The sequence below is a fragment of the Capsicum annuum genome, chromosome 6 (genome assembly GCF_002878395.1).
Source record: "Capsicum annuum cultivar UCD-10X-F1 chromosome 6, UCD10Xv1.1, whole genome shotgun sequence".
NCBI lineage: Eukaryota > Viridiplantae > Streptophyta > Magnoliopsida > Solanales > Solanaceae > Capsicum > Capsicum annuum.
In genome coordinates, this window is record NC_061116.1 from 44,414,898 (window position 1) to 44,421,343 (window position 6,446).

At 35.0% G+C, this 6,446-nt stretch overlaps 1 pseudogene; it reads left to right on the plus strand.

Moving 5' to 3' along the window:
• Positions 1–2,719: 2,719 nt before the first annotated feature.
• Positions 2,720–5,755, plus strand: LOC107874368 (annotated as a pseudogene).
• Positions 5,756–6,446: the final 691 nt, after the last annotated feature.

Genomic DNA, 6,446 nt, shown 5'->3' on the forward strand with positions numbered 1-6,446 from the left:
TCGTGTTCTTTGGTAAAGCGTAGCCATTCAATTTAATTTCATCTGTCGCGCTATGTGGTACCAAAAAATGAGATGATGGATATCTCTTTAAATTTTCTAAAATCACTGCTTTTAAATATGACAGTATCCTTATATCATCTTCTGTCATCAACTTATCTTTTCCTCCTCTAATTTACATACAATTGCAATTTTTTATGCTATTTATTTATATAATTTTTCTTCAATGGGAGGGTACTTAACCAAGTTGATACAATCATAAAGAGCACAAAAGAGTACAAGGCATTATCAAAGGTTCAAGCTTCGGAATTGGCAAGTGTTTGGAGCCTTTTAAAGCCTTGTCAAGTTGAAGGAGGAGAAGGGAACCACTAGACTCAAGAGGCACCTCAAGTGAAGGGTATTGAAGACATTTTACATCCTAAAGTGACATTCAAGAGGCGCCTACTTTCCCTTATTCATTAAGGGCATTTTTGACATTTGTTATGTAATAGTATAAATAGACACTTTAGTGGGTATTTTCATTAGACTTTGATGAATTGATTGAGTATTACTCAAATTATATTTTCTTTTCTTAGTGTAGGGCTTGGAAAATCCATCTTAGTGTAGGTCTTGAAAAGACATTGAAACTAGGGTCATCTTTGAGTGTGGAATCACTCTTGTTGATATTTTGGCAAGAAAGGTTGGTGCTTGGGAAAGGTGACTCCCTTTGTGTCTAACTATGAATGAAGTGTTATCCATTAATAGTGAGGTGTGTCTTAAGTGTTTAATATACACTTTGGTGTTAATCATTAGGGCTGGTGTATGTTTCATTACTATCTTTCATTTAATGTAATTTTCTTCTCTTATTTTGTTTGAATTCAAGTGTCTCTACTTCTTCTCCTCTTTTTTTAGTTGCTGATTTTTGTTTCTTGAGTCTTAAATTTTGGTTATTAGGTTAGATCTCGTATCATTTGGTATTAGAGCCTTGCTTAGGGTTGTTACCACAACTGTAATTCTTTGTTTTAGTGTCCTTATTAAGAAAATCTTAACAAAAAATAGTCACATCCAAAGAAAAACCACAAAAAAGGTAGTATCTTATGTTGTTTGTGTAGATCCAAAAGTTGTTGGTTAGATATACTCATTTTTATTGTGTTTTGTTGGTTTCAAGTTCTAGATCCTTGTTCTCTAGCACCTAGGGTGTCTAGATTTATACTCGAAACAAAATTTGGTCGATTTTGAGCTAGATTTACCATGGTTATGGCGTTTTGAAGCTTTAAGAGGATAGATCCATGTGGTTTTTGTGTTGTGGACGTTGGTTGGTTGTGATTTATTATTATTTGAGCTCACCTTGGCCTAAGGAACCTAGATCCACAAGAAAATCTGAATTTGGGGTTCATTTGATTAGGGATCAAACTTTGGTCAACTCTTAAATATTCATCTTGTTCTTCTATCTTCATCAAGTCTTGTTAAAGAAGAATATTCAAAGAGTATATTTGATCCAAAAAAGAGGTGGAAAGAGATTGTACTTGGTGTTTATAAAAGAATATTCCTTTGCATATTCATTGTCATACAAAAGAAAGAAGAAAACAAAGGAATAATCAAAGTACAAATTAAGTACAACTCCAAGTACAAGGGGGACCATTCTTTTTGAATTCAAATTAAAGATTGAAAAAGGCTCCAAACTTGTTGTTTTTCCCTCCGAAAGCATTTTCTCTTCTTCCGAAGGTGTTAGGCCGAAACTTGAATAAAATCTGGGAACTGAATGAAAATCCCATCCAATCAATTCATGCCACATCATCATTAGTTAAAAGGACAAATCAAGTTCCTAGGTAGATTTTTTAGTTTCTCATTTTTTATTCTAGTTTCTTGTATGTTAATTCTATCACTAATTAGAAAACTAGTAAGTACCTACTAGGTTGGTAATTAGTCTAGAGTTCGTTTATGTCGTGTCTTCGGTTTTTGTGTGTTTTTATCATTTCTAAGTCGTAGTAACTTGTTTGTTTAAGTACGAACATTATTTTTATTTGAGTCATATCAAACAAAAATTGATTCCGGGCCAAAGTATATTCACGACTCATTCACTTGCCAAGTATTGCCAAGTTTTCAACACTTATGAGACCAAGTGTGAGGTGAGATCCAAGAGTAAGTGTGGTGAGGTTTATTGAACTAACGTGTTTGCTCATTTATAGGTTTTCCTTTGTTTTTTTGATTATTTGAGAGGTACATTGAGCATGGAACCCGAGGGTTCAAGTTCTCCTTCGCTTGGAAATGATGTCTTGGGAGTCTTGTTGGCTTGGTTTGATGCCTTATCCCGTGACTTGAAGGGTGAGTTGGGAGCTATGAGAGGATACTTGGATTCTTTAAAGGGTTGTGTGATTAGAATGAAAGCGGTAGTTGATAGAATTTGTCCACCAAAGACTCCATATCAAGTCCAAAGTCCCCAAACCTGAGAGGTCTAAAGACTAATACACCCACAATTAAACAAAGTCCAACAAAAGGGACTTGGTACTCAGATGCTACCTTAAAATCCAAAGTACCAAGTTCCAAACTCACTTGACCAGAGGCTTTACCCTTCACAAGTCCAAACACCCCAAGTCCAAAGTCCTATACTTCACAAAATCTAATGACTCCTCTCCATAAGTTAGAATCCGAAGAGAATGAGGCTAAGCCTCAAGATGGATAGAAGCTTAATATTTAGATAAAAGAAGAGTGTGAATAAAAGAGGGTAAGGGAAAGAGAAACCATGGGTAATGAAGTTGGAAAAGGAAAGAAATGCTTGATTATAGATCTTGATTGTGCCTTGTTACTTCCTAACCCAAAGGCTAACATTTTGCCTGACTTTGATTCTTCTTATGTGCAGGTACAATATAAAATGATATCCAATAAGGATCCAAAAGAAGTTCCACATGAAAGCATGAGAAATGAACTAGTGACTCCCTTGATCGAGAGTTCCAAAAAGGTGGACTGCCCAAGCCTAACCCGAGGTGACTTTGGTACTCTCAACATTTCCTTGAACTCAAAATATTATAATTTAGTGTCTTTTGAAGTGGTTTGGGGTTTACAAGTACATACCTCTTTCCTTAGTAACTCTTTTGTTGTGAATAATGATCGACTTACTCTTAAAACTAATTCACTATTTGAACATGAGAATGGTATGCTTGAGAATTTCCAAGTTAGTGTTGATGCTTGTAATATTGATCTTGATATTGAACATGGTCTTTTGAACTTGTGTAATGAAGTCCAGATACTAGTCTTGTTCATAGTGCCTTGTGTATGTCAAAGTTGTGAGTAATGCCTTGAATAATTGTGAGCTTAGCAGCCTAATGAAAGGAGCGGGTCATCTCGGCTTAGATCCTTGTCTTCTACTTCCATTTAATCCCGATGTACTTTTAGGATATGGGTGGAGTAACTTTGGGTCATGTGTATTTCCTTTTGATGTTAATGTTATTCACTTCTTTTATATCCTTTGTTCCAAGTTTTTTATGTCAAATACCAAGGATATATGGATGTATGTCAAATGTGAACAACCTTGGCTTGTCGATGAGTATAGTCCTTTGAGTTTGTGTGATGAAATCCATGAAGTTAATATTGTTCAAGGTGACCATGTGTATGTCAAAATTGTGTGTGGTGTTTTAGGAAGTCATGACTTTTATCCTCAAGTATAAGGGGTGGGTAGTTTTGGCCTAGACCCATGCCTACTACTTCCCTTTGACCCCGGGGTACTTGTGAGATGTTGGAAGTGTAGTTTTGGTTCATGCTCATTATATTTTAATGTTGATGCTATTCACTTCTTTGGTATTCTTTATTCTAAACTTTTCATGTTAAATACCAAGGATATGTGGGTGTATGTTAAGTGTGAACAACCATGGATTGATGATATGAGTGTGGTACTCATACCAACCCTCCTACCAAGAGTATTATGTGTATGTTTTACTCTCTCTTTGGTTTTGTAAGATCTAAATTTGAGGACAAATTTCTTTCAAGATGGAGAGGATGATACAAGCATAAAGAGCACAAAAGAGTACAAGGCATTATGAAAGGTTCAAGCTTCGGAATTGGCAAGTGTTTGAAGACTTTTAAATCCTTATCAAGTTGAAGGAGGGGAAGACAACCACTAGAATCAAGAGGTGCCTCAAGTGAAGGGTATTGAAGACATTTTACATCCCAAAGTGACATCCAAGAGGCGCCTACTTTCCCTTATTCATTAAAGGTATTTTTTACACTTGTTATGTAATAGTATAAATAGACACTTTAGTGGGTATTTTCATTAGACTTTGATGAATTGATTGAGTATTACTCAAATTATATTTTCTTTCCTTAGTGTAGGACTTGTAAAAGTCATCTTAGTGTAGGTCTTGGAAAATACATTGAAACTAAGGTCATCTTTGAGTGTGGAATCACTCTTGTTGACATTTTGGCAAGAAAGGTTGGTGCTTGGGGAAGGTGACTCCCTTTGTATCTACCTATGAATGAAGTATTATCCATTAATGGTGAGGTCTGTCTAAGTGTTTAATATACATTTTGGTGCTAATCATTAGGTTTGGTGTATGTTTCATTACTATCTTTCCTTTAATACAATTTTCTTATCTTATTTTGTTTGAATTCGAATGTCTCTACTTCTTCTCCTCTTTCTTTAGTTGCTGATTTTTGTTTCTTGAGTCTTAAATTTTGGTTATTAGGTTAGATATCGTATAATATATAGGTCATAGTCCACTGCACCACGGTGATAGTTGTGTTAATGGCTGCCCCGAGAAACATAGAGACTAACAATCTCTTAGTTAGTTAGTTTCCTTTTCTCCTCTGGCAATTCCAAATTCAGCAATGTATTAATGTAAGAAACTGTTTCCAAAGAGTTGAGTCATCAAATTTGAATTTCGTTGCTTCTATGTGTAATGGTGTTTGTACTTTAGCTTCCATATCTTCAAAGGTGAACTTTGTTTCTTTGTACGATTACCGTTATGAAATCTTTAACCAACTGTTATTGATGAAGTTAGAACTGGAACCTATCGTCAATTTTTCCATCCCCAACAACTCATTTCTGGAAAGAAAGATATTGCTAATAATTTTGCCAGAGGACATTATACTGTTGGCAAGGAGATTGTTTATCTTAACCTTGATTGCACTAGAAAATTGGCTGATAACTGCACTACTTTGCAAGGATTGTTGGTCTTTAATGTTGTTGGTGGTGGTACTGCTTTTGGATTGCGTTCATTATTGCTCTAATGCTTATCTGTTGATTATGGTAAAAAGTTCAACCTTGTGTTTACTATCTATCCTTCTGCCCAGGTGAATACCATACATAATCATACATCTCTTATTTGTAACAACAAGAATATTTATGTGTCTGTGTAATTGATTAATTTTAGGTATCCACTGCTGTTGTAGAACCTTATAACAGTGTTCTTTCAACTCATTCCCTTTTAGAATACATTGATGTGGTTGTGATATTGGACAATAAAGCCATTTATGATATCTGTGGAAGATCACTAGACATTGAGAGGCCTATATATACTAATTTGAACTGGCTGATCAGACATTACTGAATTCCAGACAAACCTGCTTCCATATCCGTGTATCCATTTTATGCTTTCATCATATGCCCCTGTCATCTCAGCTGAAAAGGCATACCATGAGCAATTATCTGTACCTGAGATAACTAATGTAATTTTTGAGTACTCAAGCATGATATTGAAAATATATAGCTTATTGCCTGATGTACCATGGAGATGTTGTTCCCAAGGATGTCAATGTTGTTGTCACGGTTCAATTTATTGACTAGTAAAGATTTTGCATCAATAACAAGCGCGAACTACTTGTATCTGGATAAAGTGTAGAAAACTTTCTAATGTGGATGCAACCGTGTGATTTTATTTTTTGGGTTTTGGGATTTGAACAAGTTCCCAACTGGCTCCAAAAGACATTCGTCCACTGGTATATTGGAGAAGGCATGGAAGAGGGAGAGTTTGCTGAAGCCTCAGAATATTTAGCTGCAATTGAAAAAGATTACGAAGAAGTTGGTGCTGAAGGAGTTGATAACGAAGAAGATGATGAAGAATATTAATGTAGACCAACAACTTTGAAGGCAGTATTGGTTTAATGCCTTGCATATGTTTTTGTTGTTATTTTCTATCAGTTGTTGTCCACATGGTAATTTGACATTTCTTTCCATTCACCTGTGAATATTTCCAACTCTCAGTGATTATCTACATCGTAACTTGATATTCGTACTACAGTGATTGTTCATATTATCATTTAATCTCTACATTGTGATAATTGATCAAGACAGATATAAAATCTTGACTTAACAGCTCTAGATTATCAACTGTGAAGCTACAACTGATGGTTATAAATTATAACTATGTTACTATTATTGGGCTCGCGCTAGCGCAGGCTTCTACATCTAGTATATATATATAAATATCATTCTTATATAAAATATAGTGTTTTCATATAACAGATTAAAATACTAT